General features: G+C 42.7%; 1 protein-coding gene and 1 long non-coding RNA gene across 3 annotated transcripts in view; one reads left to right on the top strand and one right to left on the bottom strand.

The window, feature by feature from the left end:
* LOC137425701 (alpha-1,3-mannosyl-glycoprotein 4-beta-N-acetylglucosaminyltransferase A) overlaps positions 1-24,054 on the bottom strand; it is a 102,685-nt gene that overhangs the window by 1,307 nt on the left and 77,324 nt on the right. The gene's annotated exons all lie outside the window — the stretch shown is intronic.
* Positions 22,639-23,325, top strand: LOC144891872 (uncharacterized). Its single transcript, XR_013623285.1, has 3 exons — positions 22,639-22,700; positions 23,087-23,167; positions 23,267-23,325. It is a non-coding gene; the product is annotated as an uncharacterized LOC144891872 (long non-coding RNA).

The raw sequence follows: 24,054 nt of genomic DNA, 5'->3' as shown, positions 1-24,054 counted from the left end.
GAGAAGTTGTTAGAAATTGTTAGATTTCAAGCAGGTGATTCTCCTTTACTTTGGAATTGAACTCACCTTGTGGTGACTTGCCTGCAATATAAAAATCACCCATTCAACGAGTTGGAATAGAGAAAAGGAGTCATTCTGCTGTTTTGTGTCACTGTGTGTACCACAATGATCATGGAGAAAAGAAAGAAAACCAGAGAATTGTCTGAAGAGGTCAGACACAAGATTGTAGCCAAGCATGGACAATCTCAAGAATACAATTCCATCTCCAGAGACCTTGATGTTCCTGTGTCCACCGTACAAAATGTTATCAGGAAGTTTAAGGCCCATGGCACTGTAGCCAACCTCCCTGGATGTGGCCGCAGGAGAAAATTTGATGGAATATTGCAGCGAAGGATTGTTCGAATGATGGTGGAGAAAGCACCTCGATCAACTGCCAAACAGATTCAAGCTGACATTCAGACACGAGTTACGATTGTTTCAACTTGTACCATCCGTTGCCAACTCCATGAAAGGGTTTCTATGGTAGGAGACCATTGAGGACCCCACTGCTAAGAGAGAGACATAAGAAAGCCCGATTGGAGTTTGCCAAAACACACCTGAACCTGAACAAGCCAAAATCCTTGGGTGGACAGATGAGAACAAATTAGAGATTTTTGGCAAAGCACATCATCTCTATGTTTACAAAAAACAAAATGAAGCCTTCAAAGAAAAGAACACCTTTGTAGGGACCAAAAGGAGGGACTGGCCCATGAATTGGTACAGTAGCCTAAAAACTCATAATAGCTCAACTTGCTTCGCTCGTTTCACTGTCATTCATTTTTAGTCTCTGATACCAAATTACAGTCCAGTCCCTCCTTTTGGTCCCGACTCCACTGCATGGGGCTGATTTCGCCCTTTAGAGTAGAATAAAAAAATAATTATATTTATATAGTATGAAGTCACTTTTATTGAATTTAAGAAAATCATTCAGAGATCCAATGTTAATCCATTCCAATGAAAACTTGTTTGACTGCTACATTTTAAAAATATTAATGCCTTAAAGAATTTGACTCTCGGTTTCGGTATCGCTGTTGAGCCAATATTACATCATCTTCAGCTAAGCCTTGCCCAGGCTTGCCCAGAGATTGCCTCAGGGAATTTCCAAAGGAAACCACACCCACCATTCTTCTCTAAAGGGTTGAACAACAAGCTAAATTTAAACAATTTTTTACTTTATTGAGAATGGACTACTGTGCTGAGCTGGAGTGGGATGCCTTTGGTCTCCCTCGGGGCCCCACTACCTGTGTGGAACTAACCCTTCAAATTGATGAACTGAATTCAAACTTCTTATCAATTGAGGTAAGAATTTCTTTTAATAGTCACAGAGTTTGATTTATACATATAATAATCTTGTGTTAAATTAATATATTGCTATTTTCTCTCACAGGAAATTGTATCTGACATACAAAATGAAAATACTGCTTTTACCACAACTTGGGGTGAAGTTATCGATTTGTTTGAAGACCTTTTGAACAACCTTGACCCACAGAACGAGTTCTACCTTGATAATCCAACCAAAGAGTTATACCTTGGAGACTCGCTAAATTTGGGAAAAACATATGAGTTCTGTCTAGATGGTTTCAATACCTACCTTGGAGACTCACTAAATTTGGGAAAAACATGTTATGAGTTCTGACGAGATGGTTTCAATACCAACCTTGGAGACTCACTAAATTTGAGAAAAACATGTAATGAGTTCTGCCTAGATGGTTCTAAATGTGGAGCCTACCTTGGAGACTCAATAAATTTAATAAAATCAGGAAAAGTTTTGCCTTGGAGACTTTGAAAACTGGTTTCATTTTGGAGACTCTGCCTGTGCTGTCTATCTTGGAGACTTTTCCTATCTTGGAGACTCTGCTTATGGAAAGAACTGCAAAGACCGCTCTTTGGATCCGAAACCAATGAACATTGTTCTTTGTTTAATGGTGCTTGATTTAAGGTAAGTTTAGTTGATTGAAAATAAATTAAATTATATATATATTGTTGCAGTTTTGTGGTTGTGCAATAAAAGGTTAATTTCCCCTCATAGTTTAGTTACACTACAACATGTAGCCTCGCGATAGTTCAGTTATTTCATAGTAAATGTAAGCGTAGACCTTTCCTGTATGTAGTTTTGCGTTGAGTAGAATAATGAGAATTAGGTCTCCTTCCGATGCTTATGCTGCCTCGATGCTTTTGGATTTGGCGCGAAATCCCACGAGGCCGGCCTGAACAAGTCGATCAAGGCCAAAGGAAGGAAGAGTGGAAGTGACCGGTAAGCACGAGCCGCCAATCAGGGCTCGAGGAAAGTGGCTTACCACTGCGGCAAAAGGCGTGGTTTGGAACATTCTATGCGGGCCAGGGCGGAACCATATAACCCTGTGCCCGAAGCCCCCACCTCAGTTATGAGGGGAGACGCGCTGTGCCAAGTTATGAGGAGGGACGCGCTGTGACAAGTTATGAGGCGAGAGGAGACGCGCATGAGTTACGAGTTATGAGGAGAGACGCGCTGTGACAAGTTATGAGAAGGGAGGCAGACGAGTTACAAGTTATGAGCTCGGGTGAAACGCGCATGAGTTACAAGTTGAGTTCTCGGTTGAGCTCGAGTCAGCTCCTCCGTTGAGTTACGAGAGTGAAAGCACGCAGTTGTATTAACCGCGCTGTGAAAGACAGCCGTGCCGGGCTACAGAGATGCGCGTATATTTTCCCGCCTGCCTGCCTTTGCCATGACACGCGCTGCGAGGATTCCTCCCACCTGCCTGCCTTTGTCGGGATACGTGCAGTGACCGCCAGAGGGCCACGCCGGGTGAGCTGTTCCTGGACGACCAAGGCCGGCACGTTCAGCGCATGAACAATCCTTCCTTCATCCCCCTGTGAGTGTGAATGGGCCCATTTTCTGGGGAGATAAGGAAGACTGTTTAAGACTGCCCTGTGTCTCTGCTTCTTCTACCAATCATTGTAAATAATAATTAAACCGGTTCTTCCTTTGATTCGACCGTCTCGTGTTTTCTATCATTGACTTAGCATGGTACGAATTATATCGCTCTAATCGGGTTCCAGTAGCAAGGTAACAGCATGGACCACGTGGTACGCAATCCGCTCGGGTGTACTCAAATTACGCGTGGTTCGTGCAAGACTTGATCCCCGCTTCCGCGGCGGCGTGGGTACTTAGGTACGTGCGGAAATTGTCCCGAAACCCTGTCCCGCGTCTGACCGGAAGTGGCAACTCAGTCTCACGGTTGCGAAGACCCAAGGAGAACAAGGGGCTTAATCTCCCCTTGGTAAGGGAACGGGGTCTCGCGCAAAACTGTAACAATATATATGTTATTTAATTCAATATTAGATAAGTAATTTTTTTAAACATATATTTCAGCAACATCAAGAAAGTTCGAGGAAGAAAATGCTGGAAAATCCTTCCTCCCCATTTCTACTTCTTCAAACTTGAAAGCCTTGAAAGACAGAATTGGAGGAGGAGGAAAAAAAAAAGGATTGAAATCGGTATTTTTAAAAATGTGAGGGTTTGAATGTGAGGGTTGGGGTTAGGGTTCGGGTTTAGGATTGGGATTTTGAATGTGAGGGTTAGGGATGGGTTGGGGTTGGGGTTGGGATTTTTGAATGTGAGGGTTAGGGATGGGTTAGGGTTGGGGTTTGGATTTTGAATGTGAGGGTTAGGGATGGGTTAGGGTTGGGGTTGGGTTGGAATAATGAATGAATGAATGACTGAATGACTGAATGAATATGAATGATCGTTTTAAGGCCATTTTCCCCGCTAGAGCCGGGGTTAGCCTTGCGGGCCCCATGACAATCATGGTTCCCTGTTTAAGGCAATGTTTTTATGGCCGGATGCCCTTCCTGACGCCATGGCGGCCCTTGGGGTGGGGTTGGTATTTTTATTATTACTCACTCACACACACCAACAAACAAAAGTTAAGCCTTGACTGATTATTCAGTTGAGGATTCTATGTTTGGGGTTCACAGATCTAAGAATGTCCCCCATTACACAAATTATAAATAGTATTTTTTATTTATTATTTTTAATACCTCAGCAGATGACCCCTACTATACACCCCGGACTTGGTCCTCGAGTGTCCATAGCTGTGTATGGTAGATTGGTAGAGGATTGTGAAGCGCCAACCCATTGCTTTCAAGGATATTATCTGCTTACTTGTGTCTTTTGTAATTCCTGTGAATAAAATGAACCCAAGATTTCTTCCCCATTCATCTATCTTCTATCTTCTATCTATATATTATATACATAAAATAAAGTTTTTGTTTGTTTGTCTGCACGCGCTAATCTCCTGAACGGTGAAAGATAGGAGGAAACCACACAATTATAGTAGTAAATTCATTCATAAAGAGCCCGGGCAACGCCGGGTGCTTTCGGCTAGTATCATATAATTTGTTGGTCCAAGGAACTGTATCCATTACATCACTGATTTAAAAAAGTTCATTCGTCCATCTCTTTGTATAACCTCTCAAAATGACTTTTCCATCTGTATATTCTTACAATATCACCAACTTTGAATTTGGGTTTTCTCAAATTAATCTCCTTTTCATATCCTAATTTTGGAAAATGTTTCCGATGGTTTTGATTTTGTTGATTGATGAACTGTATTATTGTAATTATCTACAATATCTGAAATTAAAGATACCCATTGTTGAGAACCGAGTTGTGTGAATTTTTTATATAGTCGCTTTCAAAGTGTGATTAAAACGCTCAATAACAACTGCCTCTCCTTCATTAAAGGTGCTGTATAATTTAATACCATTAACTTTAAGGAAATTCATAAATGTTTTGTCATAGAACTCTGTTCCCTAATCAGTCCATAACTTCTTTGGTGTCCTTTTGCTTTTACTAAATATTTCACTGAAAGCTAACATGATAGTATTACCCCTTTTGTTTTTCAAAGGAACAACCCATGCATATTTACTCCTCAAATCAATAACAGTTAAAGCATTCTTGTATCCATTATCATTATTTAGTTCAATTAAATCAGCGGACCAGATGTAATCAACCCCTTTGGAATAAACCCTTCTTCTTTTAAACTCTGTGATTATTGGTTTATGTTATTCATTAGCTAAAACGATTTGCTCCTCAGTCTTGATGACATCATTAGAGCTTAATGGTTTTTTTGATAACCAAGCCCAAGTCTTAATTTAGCACTTGTCAATTTTTTCACAATAAGCCTATCAACTTTCTCTCTCAACGTTGGATTTCGTATCAGACAAATTACACAACATTTCTCTGTCAGCTAGTGTTTTTCATCCAACATAGTGCTATTCCCATAATCAATATCATGCTTCATACTGTCGCGCGAATGCCCTTGGTTAATACCCTGGGCTCACGGATGGCCAAACGAACTTTAATGGAGGCGATGATCAATTACAGATTTTTACTATGCAAGCACGGGAGGAAGAAGGAAAAGGAAGAAGTGGCGAGCACTTACCTGTAGCGATCTCACCGGCAGTCTTCCACCCTGCAAATTAATCTCACACGAACACAGGAGGTAAAATGTACAAGAAGGAAAGATTTATTACGGAACCAATACAAAGAAACGCGACGGAAGAACTAATTCTAAATTGGGACATCACCACACAGATTTCAAATACGAGACAAAGGGAGAATGAATAAAATAAATGTCCCGTCGTGTATTTGTGAATGCGAGCTTATCTGTCTGGCAGTGTAGTGTCGGGTCGATGTTGGAGCACGTCGTCCGACGCAGCTCCAGTTGGCGCGAAGGAAGGCCTCGATATGCCCCCGCTCGTCCGCTGCCAGGCCCCGAACCACCCGCTCGCCCCGGTCTCGTCTGCTCAGAGGCACGCCTCGCTCACCCGCTCGTCGGTCGTACGCGAGGTCCCGTTTGCTCATAGCACCAAGCCTCGCTCCAAGCACAAAGCCTCGCTCCAAGCACCGGGTACCAAGAGCACCAAGAGCACCCCGAGCACCAAGACCAAGAGCACCATGAATAACCCAGGGAAGACGATGACCAGAATGCCCGCGAGCCAGTCGTTTTGTCACTTGCGCTCCCTCCGTCAGCTCTCTCGCGTTACCAATCAGTCCCTCGCTTCTTTGTGGTCTTTTCCCGCCTTCTGACGTCACCGGCCCTTCCCCTCTAATCAGTGACCTGCTTCTAAGTAGTGGTTTTGCGCCTTTCGCACCGATTGGCCAAGTGTTTGCACCTTCCACACTGATTGGCCGAGGTGTCAACGGTCGGCGGCCAATCAAAGTGCCGCTTCCTTCCACCTTCCTTTCACCAATCAGCGGCCAGCTGGTGATGTGGCTGGCTGCGGCCCCATCGGCGGTGCCCCGATCTGGCTTCCTGCCTGTTCTTCCTGTAAGTCTTATTGTGGCGGAGCGGAATTAATTAATGTGTGCACTAATGGATCTATCCAATGTATATGAGTGCGTTGCCATAAGGGACACTGGGTTGCTCACAGAGGGAACGAGGGAATTTTACCCATAATCCCTGTACTAATTAGCATGCCCCGCCCCCTCGTGGCGGGGACGAAGATACAGCTTAATCCGACATTCGGGCTACACACAGAACTTATTACAGGTAGATTCCCTATCACGACAGTTGAGTACCTACCTATGCAGATCTACCTGGATCTAGATATTCCTCTACCCCTAATTCATAACAATACACACTTCATCAACCCTATTTAGAGGTTTAAACCAAGGTTTAGGATTGTCAGCCTCATGTAATCTTTTATCCAAGTTTGTTCCTGGATCACAGAAAGAATACCCCAGTAGGTGTAATTCCCCTGGAATTTCAGTTGTAAATTTACTCCCTGACAAAAACTTTTGGATATCTCCCCTGCTTTTATCCTTAGAAATGAATTGACACTTTTTAGAGCCACACACTAAACATATCCCCTTTTCATAAACTCTATTATTTTTACTTTTAACATATGATATATTTTTCGTATTCGTTTTTTTTTTTTTTACACTGAACACAATAACTCATTTATTTATGAGAAAACTTCATACAGAGTGCGAAAACCTTTTTGGTTTCCAACATATACATTTCTATCTTGATTTTTAAAACATAAAGAATCCTTAGGAATGCCTTCACTTCACTCCTCCATTTATTTACGGAAAAAATATATATGTTAAACTTTAACCAAAGTCAATAACACCAACATCATCAACTACATAATCTTTTCCTTCTTCCTTATCCCCATTTTCTCATTTAAATTTCCTCCCTGAAATTGAAGTTATGTCAAGCACTCTTAAAGCTAATATTTTCATAAGACTTTTAATTTCTTCATTTTCCACCTCAGTGCGTTGAGTTCGATTTATTTTCTGTAATACCTTCAATCTTTTATTAATCTCACTGGTTTCCATATTTTTATATTTTTCCTCCCTCTCTTCCTTCTCTCTTTTATCCCTTTCCTCCTTCTCCCTTTTCTCCCTTTCCTCCCTCTTTCTTTTCTCCCTTTCCTCCCTCTCTTCCTTCACCCTTGCCTCAATTTCTTCTTCAACTCCTTCCTCCATCCCTTACTACCCTTGAACCATCTCCCCATAGAATATCAAACATATATTCATCTGGATATCTTGATATTCCTGAATCCAATATAATTTTTTTTTTACAACAGGAAACCAATAAAATTTGTTCTGAATTTCTAAAAGAGCTTTTTATTTTATCAACTTTAAAATCTTTTCATTATTTAGCATTTTAATTAAATCTACATATGTAAGTTTATTAACATTAGTATAAAACTAATCTTTTATTGAAAAACTCCCATTCTTATGTTGTGGAACACATTTTTAAAATACCGAATACCCTTTTCTTGTAGGTATGCTTGGATACAGAAATGATAACGTTCTTGAAGTCTTCTTGTTGTCATTTATGTATTAGAAATATATGAGAGATTAATATGACGACAAGTAATACCTCCCCATCTTCCTGTTCTTAAATCAGTTTGCATTCCCCGGCTTACTACGTAAAATCCTGTTCTTTGTGTTTTTATTAAATAAACTATGGCGAAACTGCTGTTGATTTTAGCTTCATTAAATTCCTTTATTTGTTGATAACTAATCAGTTGATAATTTGTTGATAACATTCTTAAACATAAAGACCTAATTGGTTCAACTTCTTCCGCTGTGGGAAATGTAGCTGGTGCGATAAAGAGTATAAAAGACGCTCAAAATGAGTCTCATAAATTACAAGCAATCAAAGATATTAAGAAAGGCAAAACTCAACTATCTCGACAAGAACAACAAAAAAATCATTCAAATACTTGGGTCAGGGTTTCAAAAGTTTCAACAACTTTTTTTTACAAAATAAATACCAGTATGGAAGTAATTGATAGTATCGATGATTTGGATGATACGATTATCATTTCAAACTCTACTAAAAAGGAAGACTATTTTAAGGTAAATGCTATAACAGGAACAGACTGGAATTCAAACAGAGCAAAGTTTTGAAATAAATAATCAACAAACTTACTTGAATCAAGCTGATAGTTTATTGTGTAAATTTAAATTCACGAAGGCTGCAAATAACACAAATGCTGCACTCGTAAATGATTTCTTCTGGAAAATGTTTAATAGTGTCCGTTTGTATATTGGCACACGAGAGGTTGAAGCGGTTGATTATGTCTCTGCTACATCTGAAATGATGAAATTTACACTATATTCGTTTAGTGATAGAATGGGTAAGGGAGCTGTTGAAGGTTTTATTTCTGATATGTCAACGGGAACAAACACAGACCCTGGTTATAGTAAAAGAAAGTCAATGTATAACGATGATGCAAAAGCAGAGAATAGTTTTACCGTAGCAGTTCCCCTTAAGGGTATATTTGGATTTTGTGATTATGATAAAGTTTTGTATGGACTTAAAATGAGATTTCAAATACAAAGGAATGATAATGTAAATAGATTGCTTTTTGGTGTTGCTAATACCTTTGGTGATAATAATAAATTTGTTATTAGTGAGATGTGTTGGTATACTAATGAGCGATATTATACTCCTAATCTTAAAACGGAAGAGATGTTGAATAGAAGACTTAACTCAAAGGGACCACTAAATGTATCATACCTTTGTATTCACGTCATATCTTTGTATTCATATCATATCATACCCTGTATTCACTCTGTTGAAACCAAAGCGTTCAGAATCATTGGAATCTCCCACGATGAAGCTCACTCCAAGGGCCTTTCACTCACTCACCGCAGGCAGGTTGGTGGTCTTTCCGTCTTCTACCGACTCCTCTCTGGCCTTGCCCCCCCAGCTCTCTCTGGGCTCTGTCCCCCAAATATTCCTGCAGGTCGCACAAGATCTGCCTGCAACCCTCTTATGGTTAAACTGCCAAAATGAAGACTCTCTGCTCACCTTCACTCCTTCATTCCTTTTTTCTCCCACCTCTGGAACAAACTCCCCTCACTCTCTTCAATCCCACTCCACCCTCCAGGTGTTTAAAACAGCTGTTCACCACCATCTCTTATCTTCCCCCATCCAAAACCTTGATCTTTTCTACCCCCGCTAATTTCACCCCAAATCCACTTTTTTGAAATACCAACTTCTGTCCTCGAAGTCCTTGGTGTCCTTGTGTTTTATACTTCTCCCACCCCCCCACCTCCCTTCCCACACCTCCTCCCCCCAAGCCCTCTCCCTCCCACACATCTCCCTGCTCTCAAATGTTGTGTTTGTGTGCTGCCCCTTCTCTCCCCATCTTGTCTTCCGCTCCCTCTTTTTATATATTTTGTTTGTCTGGTTGATTTGTTTGTGAAATAAATGTTAGCTCTTTCACGAGCCTCGATTCAGTATACTACAAAAAAAAAAAAAAAAAAAAACCTCAAAAGGAAGATGTCAACAAGTTAAACTGGAACACACTACCTACCCTTGGAATTTGGGTGTTCTTGAAGGAAAGTCACGATACCTATGGCTCATTTTTAAGAAACCAGATGGAGATGAAGGTCCTGATAAGAATGATGCGCTGAGTGATAATGCTAAGGTGAAACAACTTCGGGTTTCTCTTGATGGCACATTTTACCCGTGAGATAGATTGGAAATTGATTGGGAAAAAAATGATTATGCGGAAGCCTACAAGTCTTACCAAAAGGTGTGTGAAAGCAACGGTAATCAAGAGCCCATTTTGGATATGACTGCGTTTCAAAAATGTTATACAATCTACGCAATTGACCTGAGTTCTCAAAAAGAAACTATAAAGTCTAATAGAGTGGATACTTCTCTATACATTGAAAGAGGAGAGAGTGAAGAGGTTAATACATATTGTTTGCTTTTGGAAGAAACAGAATTCCAGATTAATACAGATAATGGTGTTATGATAAATATCACATGGATTTTTTCTAATAAATAAATGAGTAGGAAAGAACCAACTGGGGTATATATTAATCAAATCAATCTTAATAAACTATTATCTTGTTTTCAAAATCAAAAACCTTGTATTATTAATGTTAATACAATTCAAAGAAAAGGAGCAGTAAGAATTGATGTTTTGCTCACAAGAGAGCAGGTAAAAACACTAAATGATGCTGGCTCACTGAAAATTAAAATGACAAAACCAATGTTGAAGAAATATTCAACAAGGGAAACGAGTGGAGGATTTCTCCCATTTCTAATTCTTTTATTTGCTGGTTTAAGTGCAGCGGGAGCATTGACGGGTGGTATTTCAGCAGCTGTAAAAATTGCTAATGAAAGGAAGACTCGAATACAGCCTCAAAAAGAGTTGGAAAGACATAACAAGGAGTAAGAGAAACAAATTAGTGGAAGTGGTGTAATTGTAGATTTTGCTGAAAAGCTTGAAAGCCTACCTGATAAAGCGAGATTGTTAGTTGGAGATATGCTTTCTTCTATCACACAGGCAGGTGTAAGACTAACTAAAAAGGGTAATGGATAATATATTTCTCATAAATAAATGGATAAATGGTTTAAACAATTTGGAAAGAATACAACGTCAATTATAGAACTTGTTAAATATTGTAAAAAAACAAAAAATTATTATATGGTTATTTGTACGAGATGAATTAACAAAGTTGTCTAAAAATACAAAGAATATTATTATGAATTTAGAGGATAATAATGGGAATTGGTTCTCATTGGGTTTGGCTTTATAAGTCAGGAAATTTTTTTTTGATAGTTATGGTCTTCTACCACTTCTTGAAGAAATAAAATTCTTACAGAATGGTGTTTATCAAACATTTCAAGTTCAAAAGTTTAATTCCAAATGTTGTGGTCAATTATGTTTATATGTATTATTTCAACTCAACAATAATGAAAATTTTTATGTCATTTAAAATCTAATATAAATGACATGTTGGAAAAGATGGTTCTATCTTTGGAGTATCTCCTCAGGATATTGATTTATCAAATTATTATACAAAGGCACAGGCTGAACGACAAAAATATAATATAACAAAAAATATGAATATGAAAAATACTTATAAATTAATCAATTATACAAGCCCCACATATGCCAATGACTTGGTTAGATTAAATGATTTATCACAATATATATCTTTAAATAAAATGGCTATATATTCAAAAGATGTAGAAATGTTGAGTACATCCCCAGGTCATACACAATTCACAGTTCCAATTAAAATTAACTTTCATAAAGAAGGATGTATAGTTATTATGAGAATAGAACATTGGGGGTATGATATGTCTGATTTAGGGTATTACTGGTCTTTCTCAATAAACCTACAAGACCTACAAAAATTCAATCAATCACGTAAAGAAGAATATTATCCACTTGGTGAGGATAATGAGATATGTGGAACCACTGTTAGTCGTAGCTTATTTCTCAATTGACCTATATATCTATAGGACATTTTGGATAATTTAGCCCCACTTATGATGGGCAATTTCACTTCAGCACTTCAGTATAGACGATGTTGTAAGTCGTTGCAGTTGGAGTGTACATAAAAAGACTGCAGGGACTTCCAACTTTGGAACAGCCTGCACATAGCTGACCATGAGAAAAGCAAGACCCTTCCAGATGCAATCCTGCCACTGTTAATGTTTGCCCTTGTGATTTGTTGATAGACATGGCGAAACTGACCCTGAGAGGAAACTGAAGTCTCTTGAACTGAAAGGGTCGGTCAGATGGTATGAGAGGAATGCGAGGAATGAAGACGTCCTCACCTTTGCCACTACCAGTGAGAATTGTGGCCTCAATAACATGGGGCATTAATTTCTTGACCACAAGTCTTGTGCGATTGCACAGTCGAGGCTGATCCAAATTGCGTAGCAGCATTATTGGTGTTCTTACTTTAGGTTCAAGCCGATGAGGAGGCAGGCCAGGTGGTTCTAGCGAATTAAGAAATTCAGTGGGGTAATTTACAACTTCAGATTGATCAACAACAGTGTCAACAGATTTGTATGTACGTGAGTCTCCAGGTATTGCTTGCAAGAGTTGCTCCCATCTTCTCCATTCATGAAGAGCAAGGGATACTGGAGGGTATCGTAAGACCTATGGGTTTCACTGATTAAGTTAAGGTTGTTGTCACGATATTTGAGGACAATGTCTCTTCTGCCATATTCTTGGCCAGTCATAATGACAGCCACCTACCTCATTACGTGCTGGAGCATTGAATCGGCGTGCATGCTGACCAGATGGTCTTTTGTCAGCATCAATGATGATCTGAAATCCCAGGGTAGGGGCATTCTCAAGGGCATATTTAAAACTTTCGACAAAGCTGTTACCTGAATGAAGCATTTCTTGCAGCTTCAAAATTAAATCAAATCTTGTACCCTGGTTGCTGTTGTATCTACTCTGGGTCTGTTGTTGAAGATCTCCAACAAAGTATATCTGCAAATACCGAGGCTGGTCATGTGGTAGAGGCTGGAGGGATCCTATCCTGTGGTAAATCTGTCCCTGAACTTTGAATGTTGGCATGAATCCTCCCTCTGTGATGACATTGGTGCCGAATGACGTCATTTGAAAGGCACAATTGTATTTCCGAATATTCTGAAGGAAATGTTTGCACTCTGGAGTGGTGCCAAGAAGAAGATCCTTAAGTGGCTCAGGTGGTTCAGGAAGCATAGTCAGCTGAACTTTGCCATTAGTGTAACACATGCCTGGTGTTTCTTTATCCCACTTTTTGGCGCTACACTTGTCACAAATCTTAGACATGGAACCAATGGTCACTAATTCGTGTGATGCATAAACATGGCTTGGATCATAGTTGAAAGCACCTTGGTACCACTGTTGCGCAGTGAATGGTCGAGATCTTACCTCAGCATGACTTGTCCTATCTCTTTGACGCCTTGTCTGACGTTCATCTGGAGTTTCCTCCTGCCGTCGAGTTGAATGTCGGAAGACCTGTTCTTGGAGGCGAGACTGCCTCTGTTCTAGTGCTTCCTGCTGCCTTTCAGCTCTTCGTCTGGCAGCGTTTTCTTGGAGTCGTGACTGTCTTTCCTCGAGTGTCTCTTGGTCTATCAGAGCTGATCGCCTACGTGCCAGGGTTTGAAGTTCCTGCTGATGTTCCGCATCTGTCCGTGCTTCTCTTCGTGTCTGCATATGGAGGGCTGCAGGCGACTTCCCGAAATTTGGCTGCTTTTTGGGTGGCATCGTAGTTGGGAAAACTCTCGCTTTTCGTTTGATAATGGGAAGAGGTGGGGAAAACGCTCGTTTATGGAAAACGTTCGCTTTACTTATAAAATAGGAATAAATCGGAGATTTTCGAAGGTAGGAATAAATCGGAATAAAAAAAAATAGGAATAAATCGGAGAAATAGTAATAATAATAATAATAATAATAATAATGAAGAAACGTGGCGAAAACGTTCGCTATTAAAATGAATGTTGAAGTAACGCCACGGCTTATATAGGATTATTAGGAGGGGCGGAGACCTTAGGGAGGCGGAGACGATTTAAATTGTCCAATAGAAAAAGGGTAAAAAAAAATTGACCCTTCTAGAAAGGTCAAATATTTCGTGGTCCCGCCTTTTTGGGGGTTTTTTTTTTAGTTCGAGCAGAAGTTCGAGCAGAAATAGGAATAAATCGAAGAAATAGGAATAATAATAATAATAATGAAGAAACGTGGCGAAAACGTTCACTATTAAAATGAATGTTGAAGTAACGCCACGGCTTATATAGGATTATTAGGAGGGGCGGAGACCTTAGGGAGGCGGAGACTATTAAAATTGTCCAATAGAAAAAGGGTAAAAAAAATTTGACCCTTCTAGAAAGGTCAAATATTTCGTGGTCCCGCCTTATTTTTTTGTTGTTTTGTTTTGAGTTCGAGCTCGGGGGGGGGGGGGGGGGGTGCGATTTCAGTAATTTTAAAGACTGCCATTGGATTCCCCATACAAAACTACCCCTAGTTGTGCACCATTAAGACCTCGAAGTAGACGCATACGGATTTGTATACCCAACGACACCACAAACAGACATTGCCTTTTATTATATAGAAGATTATGAGTTCATTTGAAAAGTTTAATGATACAAAACTTCCATCAAAAGAAAATTTCTATAATGAACTTAACAAGTCAAATACTACTGTGTTCAAAAAGTATCCGACCTTTATTTTTCGTGCGTAAAAAAAAAGAAGCTAGGGAGGCGTTGATTGGTGCACGTATGTAGGCGATCCTAATGCACACGCGTGAATTTTTTCCCACCTGCAGAAGCTGTCATTCGACGGCAGACCGCCGATGAGTGAGGACATGTAAGTGAGCGCCGTCGGATTTTCGTTTTTGACAAAATGATGGAAAAACTTGAACAACGCTACTGCATCAAATTTTGTGTAAAGCTTGGCGATTTCCAAGTGGAAATGATCCGCAAGATTCAACACCGTTCATTCCATTATGAAGGAGGATTTGGGCTTCAGGAGAATCTCAGCGAAGTTCGTACCAAAGCTGCTAACGATTGAGCAGAAGCAACTCCGTTTGGAGATCGCACAGGACATGCTGGAGACTGTGAACAGCGATCCCAGCTTCCTCAACACAGTGATCACTGGCGATGAGTCCTGGGTTTATGGGTACGACCCAGAAACCAAGTTGCAGTCATCACAATGGAAGCATCCAACATCCCCGAGGCCAAAAAACACAAAATTTGATGCAGTAGCGTTGTTCAAGTTTTTCCGTCATTTTGTCAAAAACGAAAATCCGACGGCGCTCACTTACATGTCCTCACTCATCGGAGGTCTGCCGTCGAATGACAGCTTCTGCAGGTGGGAAAAAATTAACGCGTGTGCATTAGGATCACCTACATACGTGCACCAATCAACGCCTCCCTAGCTTCTTTTTTTTTTACGCACGAAAAATAAAGGTCGGATACTTTTTGAACACACTACGTATATCTGATTGAAGAGTATAAAAGAACACAGGAAGTATGGAATAAATTTAAAATAAATAATATGGGTGAATGTCATGATCTTTATTTAAAAACTGATGTATTACTATTAGCTGATGTATTTGAGACATTTAGAGATGTTTGCCATAACAAAGAATCATATGGTCTCGATCCTGTAAATTATTTCACAGCACCTGGTTTAGCTTGGTCTGCTATGTTGAAGATGACAAAACAGCCGTTGGATTTGTTAAGTGATGTTGATATGTTATTGATGCTTGAGAAAGCAAAGAGGGGTGGTATATCACAAGTATGTAGTAAGAGGTATGCTAAAGCAAATAATAAATATCTTCGAGATTATGATAAGGGAAAAGATTCATCATATCCTATGTATTTTGATGCTAATAATCTTTATGGGTGGGCAATGTCAGAAGCATTACCACATGGTGGTTTTAAATGGGTTAATGACCCATTGTACCCCAAGCCTGGTACCCTGGTACCCAATGACCCATTGTACCCCATTGTACCCATAAACCCCAAGCCTGGTGTTGGCTTAGTGGTTAGGGTGCAGGCTTGGGATCCTAGGATCCTGGGTTCGAATCCCGGTCGATCGCTGAATTAATGCCAGGGGGGTTGACTCAGCCTGTCATCCTTCCGAGGTCGGCAAATTGAGTACCAGCTTGCTGGGATGAATGATCCCGATGTGTACCCTGATTTAGAATAGGTACACCGTATCCCTGCGCATTGTAAGACGCGACTAAGGGTTGGCATCAGGAAGGGCATCCGGCCATAAAAACATTGCCTCAAACAGGGAACCATGATTGCCATGGGGCCCGCAAGGCTAACCCCCGCTCTAGCGGGGAAAATGGCCTTAAAACGATCATTCATTCATTCAATGAGAGTAAACATGATGAGGTATTGAGAGATGTTCTCAGGCATACTCATAAAAAATTTGATAAAATAAAGTTTGGTTATTACTTTGAAGTTGATTTAAAATGTCCCAAGAGAATTCATAATAAACATAAGGATCTTCCATTTGGTCCTTGTGGTGAAATTCCAAATTCAGATTTGTTTCATGATTATATTTATCAAAAGTCATCCTTTGAAACATCAAAATATATTCCAACGTCAAAACTTATGACTACATTATATAATAAAAAGAATTATGTTGTTCATCAAAGGAACCTGTTCAAATGGTGGACTCTAGACGAGCAGTGAAGAAAGTACATCGGATACTAAAGTTTAGTCAAAGTCATTGGTTGGGTAAATATATTGAATCTATCTATAATTCCACTAATCTCTGTGTGTATGTTTGTTTGTATGTTTGTATGTTTGTCTGTGACCGCTGTTTCTCGACAACTACCGGTCCGATATACTTGAAACTTGCCAGGTATATTGCTGGGGACCCGAGGATGTGCCTTTTCAAGGTTTTAAATTAATCGCAGAAGTAGTTACCGAGCTATGTCCAAAAAACGATTCAACCAATCAGAGAGCAGCGAGCTATCACGTGTGCCGAACGTGGCGAACAGACTCTGCCTCGGATGGCACATTTGAGAGCGTATTCATTTATTTCCCGTCGGCAAACTATGTTGCCGTTAAACTATGTTTTAAAACTAATTAAAACTAATTTGCGATCGCAGAAGTAGTTACCGAGCTATGTCCAAAAAACGATTCAACCAATCAGAGAGCAGCGAGCTATCACGTGTGCCGAACGTGGCGAACAGACTCTGCCTCGGATGGCACATTTGAGAGCGTATTCATTTATTTCCCGTCGGCAAACTATGTTGCCGTTAAACTATGTTTTAAAACTAATTAAAACTAATTTGCGATTCATCGTAACTGCGATTTGCGACCTTCCTCCGGCAGCTAATCACCCATCAGCCAAAGACCTCACTTCCCGCAGCCAATCACGGAACACGTTGTTGCGTTGTTGTTGCGTGTTTTCCCTTTTCATTTTTTTCATTGAATTGATTGATTCCTTGCGCTTAAATTGCAAACAGCCAAAATACGTTGGCGCTAATTGAATAATTGGGCATTAACACTAAATGGCGAATAATCGTAACTGCGACATGCGAACTTCCGGACAGTGAGGACTTCACTTCCGGCCTTACGAAAGTGCCGACTTACTGTCTCGATTGTATCTTCCCACTGTCTTATTGTTATATCTATCTATTCTATCTATCTATTCTATTCTATTATCTATTCTATTATCTATTATACAATGCCCCAATCGAGTCGTCGTTTACGAGAACGAAGGAACGAAGCTGCACGGCGTGCACGCGCAATGGAATCTGACGAAGAACGAGCTGCTCGCCTGACACGCGACGTTACGCGCGTGACAAGTCGTCGTGCAGCTGAAACGGATGAAGAACGGACTGCTCGCTTGGCAGACAACACTCGACGCATAACAAGTCGTCGTGCAGAAGAAACGGATGAAGAACGGACTGCTCGCTTGGCAGACAACACTCGACGCATAACAAGTGGTCGTGCAGAAGAAACGGATGAAGAACGGACTGCTCGCTTGGCAGACAGCACTCGACGCATAACAAGTCGTCGTGCAGAAGAAACGGATGAAGAACGGACTGCTCGCTTGGCAGACAACACTCGACGCATAACAAGTCGTCGTGCAGAAGAAACGGATGAAGAACGGACTGCTCGCGTGGCAGACAACACTCGACGCATAACAAGTCGTCGTGCAGAAGAAACGGATGAAGAACGGACTGCTCGCGTGGCAGACAACACTCGACGCATAACAAGTCGTCGTGCAGAAGAAACGGATGAAGAACGGACTGCTCGCTTGGCAGACAACACTCGACGCATAACAAGTCGTCGTGCAGAAGAAACGGATGAGGTACGGACTGCTCGCTTGGCAGACAACACTGGACGCGAGACAAGGCGTCGTGCAGAAGAAATCCCTCACCAGCGAGAAGACCGGCAAGTAAGGGATGCCCTGCGCCATCAGGATGTACACCGTGTGAGACTAGAGCAGGCTCGCCATGACAATCGCAACCTTGCTCGATACGATGATACCGATTTCTTCCGAGAGGTACTTCATGGTGAGTACAGGCACGCGCTGAGCAGGACCTCAATATTTCAATGCACTAAATGCTCGCATTGTGCTGCTTTGGTGTGGAATGAGGAGAGAAGAGGATTTTGCTGCAACCACGGCAAGGTCGATCTTATGCATGATCCTACGAATCCAAAACCCGGTTCAATTCCATCACATCCTCCAGATGCTATTAAAAACCTTTTCCTTAACCAGGCCTTTGTGAAGCACGCGAAACAGTACAACAACGCGCTGGCAATGGCAAGTATCGGTGTCCGAGAGATACGTATGCCTGGCTTCAATCCTGGAGTGCGCATACAAGGTAAGGTTTACCATTACATTGGTGCTCCTCTTGCCGATCTGGGTTGTACCCCACGCTTTGCTCAGATCTACTTTCACGATCCAGCCCATGAGCTGGATTATCGTCGTGCCCACACCTCGAACAGTGGCCTGAATGAGCAGTTTTTGCTAAGAGCACAACAGGCCATTCATGAGTGCAACCCATACGTCCAGCAATTCAAATCAGCCATTGAGTATGTGGTTCATAATGATAGCGCCAATGAACTGAATATTGTGTTAACAGGTCGCACGCGGCGCCGAGACCTTCATCATGGTACCGTCAACCTTCCCTCCCCAGACAGCGATGTGGCTGTCATTGCTCCAGGGGCAATGACAACTGAGCAGTTTGGAAGGCTGGCAGTCGCTGTTCACCTCAGAGGAGGAGGTTTACAGACAATAGACGCCATGCATCCAGCGTATGACCCACTATCATACATACTTCTGCTACCCTGCGGCTCTCAGGGGTACCACACTGAGTTGGCAGGGACAACGCCAACAACTTTCTACCGCTACCATCTACAAGTACGTGATCCTACTCATCACTTCAATCTACTGCTTCGTGGTGGAAGGTTGACACAGCAGTACGTATGCGACATGATGGCAAAAATTGAGTCACACCGTCTCACTTGGATTCGCTGCAACCAGAAGTCAATTAAGGCAGAAAAGTATAAGATCATCGTTGATGCGTTGAACAGTGATGCTGAGGTGCTCCCTGGACGCCTCACCATTCTGCCACCGTCAATTTATGGGTCGCCACGTTGGTATGCCAAAGAGTTTCAGGATGCAATGGCTTTAGTCCGAGTCAAGGGAAAGCCAGACTTTTTCCTAACATTCACCTGCAACCCAAAGTGGCCAGAAATTAAAGAATCGGTTTTTGAGGGTCAGCCACCCAATGCAAGACCTGATATCATCGCCCGGGTGTTTCATATGAAGGTGGAAGCACTCCTCGCAGACATCCTCAAGCATGACATCTTGGGGCATGTGGACGCTTACGTGATGGTGAAGGAAACGCAAAAGCGTCACCTTCCCCATATACACATGCTCCTGACCGTGGTACCTCGCGACAAGCCCAGAACACCAGCAGATGTCGATCGCGTGGTCTCTGCTGAGATTCCTGACAGACTCACAAATCCGGAACTACACCGTATTGTGACATCACACATGATTCACGGCCCATGTGGGGAATGGAACATCTTGAGCCCTTGCATGGCAGACCGGAAGTGCACAAAGGACTATCCCAAAGCCCTACGACAAACGACAAGCTTCTCTGATGACTCCTATCCCCTGTACAGAAGACGGGCAGAAGCTGCACCTGGTGATCCCATCATGAAGACAATACGAGGCGGTGCTAACGTATTAGTTAACAATGCATGGGTTGTGCCTTACAATCCATATATTGTCCTCAGGTACGATGCTCACATCAACCTTGAGATCGTCTGTGCTGTCACCTGTGTCAAGTACCTGTACAAATACCTTGAAAAGGGCCCGGACCAGTGCCTGGTCAGACTTGAGCCTCATGAGAGGATGCGAGAGGCATTACGACATGATGAAGTGGCACGCTACGAACTAGGGCGTTACATCACCGCATCTGAGGGATACTGGCGCATATACGATTTCCCCATTCAACGCAAGTACCCACCAGTCGAGATGCTGGCACTCCATCTACAGGATGAGCAGGTGATCACGTTCAATGACGAAGGTGCCGTACAGAACGTGGCAGAGTCAGGACCCCCTGCAACAACCCTCACCGCCTTTTTCGAAGCCATGAATCTCCATCCACACATGCGTCATGTTCTATATCCAGATGTATTCCAACACTTCACCTACTTGAGGAAAAGGTTTCAATTGCGGAAGAGAAGGCTGAGTTTCCAGGATAACCGTAAGGCTGATACGGTTGGGCGGCTCCCCATTATTCCCGTCAACTCGCATACTGCCGAGTTGTACTATCTCCGCATGCTACTGTACCGCGTGCCTGGCCCCACATGCTTTCAGGATCTCCGTCGTGTTGGTGGTAGGGTCATGGAGACCTATCTGGCAGTCTGCATTGCATATGGCATCGTTGACAATGACCAGGAGGTGGATTCTGTTATGGAAGAGGCTGCAAATATTGCATTTGGCCCTGCAGTCCGCGAAGTATTTGCCAACATGCTCATATTCGTTCTCAGAGGCAACCACGTGCAGTTCTGGGAAAGGCACAAGTATGTGCTGTGCGAGGACTTCATGCGTGCAGCAGGTGTGAATGAACCAAATGGACGCATTGTGAGTGCAGTGCTACTAGAGCTGAGGAACAAAGTTGAGTGCCACGGCTTTTCGCTCAGTAAGACCTTTGGCCTTCCTGAGCCTGAACCAGTTCATTTCCAGTCTCGCATTCCGCGCGTCATCGAGCACGAAACAGTGCACAATATAGGAGAACTTGAGGCTCACATCGCTCAAACAGAGTGCCTTCTTAATGACGAGCAGCGCGTTGTTGTCGATACAGTGATGCGGAGTGTGGAACACGGACATGGCTGCATGCTTGCAGTTGATGCAAGTGGTGGGACTGGGAAAACATTCACATTGTCTCATATACTCAACAAAGTGCGAGCAATGGGCAAAGTGGCTCTTGCAACTGCTGCAAGTGGTATTGCAGCTACGCTGCTGCCTAAAGGGGCCACCTTCCATAGTAGGACCAAGTGTCCTCTCATTCTCACTGATGAGTCCACTTGCAACATCAGTGAAAATGACACCACTGCAGCACTCATACGCATGACTAATCTAATGGTGGTGGATGAGGTTTCAATGATGGATCGTCGCGCATTGGAGGCAGCAGATCGAACATTCCAGTGGCTTCGGGGCTCAGAGGACCCATTTGGCGGCATCGCAATGGTTTTCTGTGGTGACTGGAGGCAGATCCTTACTGTTGTGCCACACGGTAGCCGTATTGACATAGTTGGAAGGTGCTTCAAGAGCTCATACCTGTGGAGAAAAGTGCAGATACTTCGTCTCAGAGTAAACATGAGGATCATGCAGGGTGCTGGAGAACAACAGGACGAATCTGATTTTGCAAAATTCCTGCTGGATCTGGGTGAAGGGAAGATTCCTGTCAATCCAGAAGAGGGTGAATTTGCTATTGAGCTCAGGGAACCGCTCATTCTTCCAGGTGAAAAACTTCAGGATATTGTCACTTGGGTGTACGAAGACTTGCATAACAACATTAGCAACCCCAAGTGGCTATGCGAGCGTGTTATACTATGTCCGACCAATTCCGAAGTCGATCAGGTAAATGCCTACATGACGACCATATTTCCAGGGGAGGAACATGTTTGCTGTAGCGTCGATACAGCGGAATCTGAGGGTGATCATTTGTATCCGCCTGAGTTCCTGAACACCCTCTGTCCATCTGGTATGCCGCCACATCGAATCTCTCTCAAGGTGGGTATGGTAATCATGCTGCTGCGAAACTTCGACCAGCAAAGCGGGCACTGCAATGGCTCAAGGTACATCATACTTCAGATCCTTCCAAATCTGTTGGTTGCACAATCTGTGATGGGTGTCAATTCTGGACGCACATTGCTCATTCCACGCATAACCTTGAGTCCATCTGACAACATGTTCCCGTTCACTCTGCGGCGTCGGCAGTTTCCGGTACGACCCTGCTTTGCCATGACTGTGAATAAATCCCAAGGACAGTCGCTACACCATGTTGGGATCTTCTGCACACGAGACTTCTTCAGCCATGGTCAGTTCTACGTGGCGGCCAGTAGGGTTGGCAGATCCAGCAGCCTCCGCATTCTTGCCCTGGACGAGGAAACAAAGAAGAAGCGCCGTTTCCTCAGCAACGTTGTTTATGAAGAGGTGCTAACGAGATAACGGTGTGTACAATGTACATGTAGACAATTTGTATTATTATTTATTTATTGAAGAAAAATTGTTTCGAAACGAATTCATCAAAAAAAGTGCACAACTTCTTTTGCCAGTCGTACACCATGTTAGGATCTCCTGGAGAAGTGCCGTTTCCTCAGCAATGTTGTTTATGAAGAGCTGCTAACGACATACAGGTGTGTACATGTGGACAATTCTTATTATTTATTTATTGATTGAAGAAAAATTGTTACGAAAAGATTTCATCAAAATAAGTGCACAACTTTTTTTGGCAGTCGCTACACCATGTTGGGATCTTCTGCCCAAGACACTTCTTCAGCCATTGTCAGTTCTACGTGGCGGCCTGTAGGGTTGGCAGATCCAGCAGCCTCCGCATTCTTGCCCAGGACGAGGACACAAAGAAGAAGCGCCGTTTCCTCTGCAATGCTGTTTATGAAGAGGTGCTAAGGAGATAAAGGTGTGTACAATGTACATGTAGACAATTTTTATTATTATTTATTTATTGAAGAAAAATTGTTTCGAAACGAATTCATCAAAAAAAGTGCACAACTTCTTTTGCCAGTTGTACACCATGTTAGGATCTCCTGGAGAAGTGCCGTTTCCTCAGCAATGTTGTTTATGAAGAGCTGCTAACGACATACAGGTGTGTACATGTGGACAATTCTTATTATTTATTTATCGATTGAAGAAAAATTGTTACGAAAAGATTTCATCAAAATAAGTGCACAACTTCTTTTGGCAGTCGCTACACCATGTTGGGATCTTCTGCCCAAGAGACTTCTTCAGCCATTGCCAGTTCTACGTGGCGACCTGTAGGGTTGGCAGATCCAGCAGCCTCCGCATTCTTGCCCAGGACGAGGAAACAAAGAAGAAGCGCCGTTTCCTCTGCAATGTTGTTTATGAAGTGGTGCTAACGACATAAAGGTGTGTACAATGTACATGTAGACAATTTTTATTATTCTTTGTTTGGGAGGGAGATGGGAGGGTGATGGGGCAGGGTGATGGGGCAGGGTGATGGGGCAGGGTGATGGGAGGGTGATGGCAGGGTGATGGGAGGGTGATGGCAGGGTGATGGGAGGGTGATGGCAGAGGGTGATGGCAGAGGGTGATGGCAGAGGGTGATGGCAGAGGGTGATGGCAGAGGGTGATGGCAGAGGGTGATGGCAGAGGGTGATGGCAGAGGGTGATGGCAGAGGGTGATGGCAGAGGGTGATGGCAGAGGGTGATGGCAGAGGGTGGTGGGAGGGAGATGGCAGGGTGATGGGAGGGTGATGGGAGGGTGATGGGGGGGAGATGGGAGGGTGATGGGGCAGGGTGATGGGGCAGGGTGATGGCAGGGTGATGGGAGGGTGATGGCAGGGTGATGGGAGGGTGATGGCAGAGGGTGATTGCAGAGGGTGATGGCAGAGGGTGATGGCAGAGGGTGATGGCAGAGGGTGATGGCAGAGGGTGATGGCAGAGGGTGATGGCAGGGTGATGGCAGAGGGTTATGGCAGAGGGTGATGGCAGGGAGATGGGAGGGTGATGTGA

This window comes from Myxine glutinosa, chromosome 4 (assembly GCF_964187855.1).
Source record: "Myxine glutinosa chromosome 4, kmMyxGlut1.1, whole genome shotgun sequence".
NCBI lineage: Eukaryota > Metazoa > Chordata > Myxini > Myxiniformes > Myxinidae > Myxine > Myxine glutinosa.
This window is presented reverse-complemented; position numbering and strand designations above follow the sequence as displayed.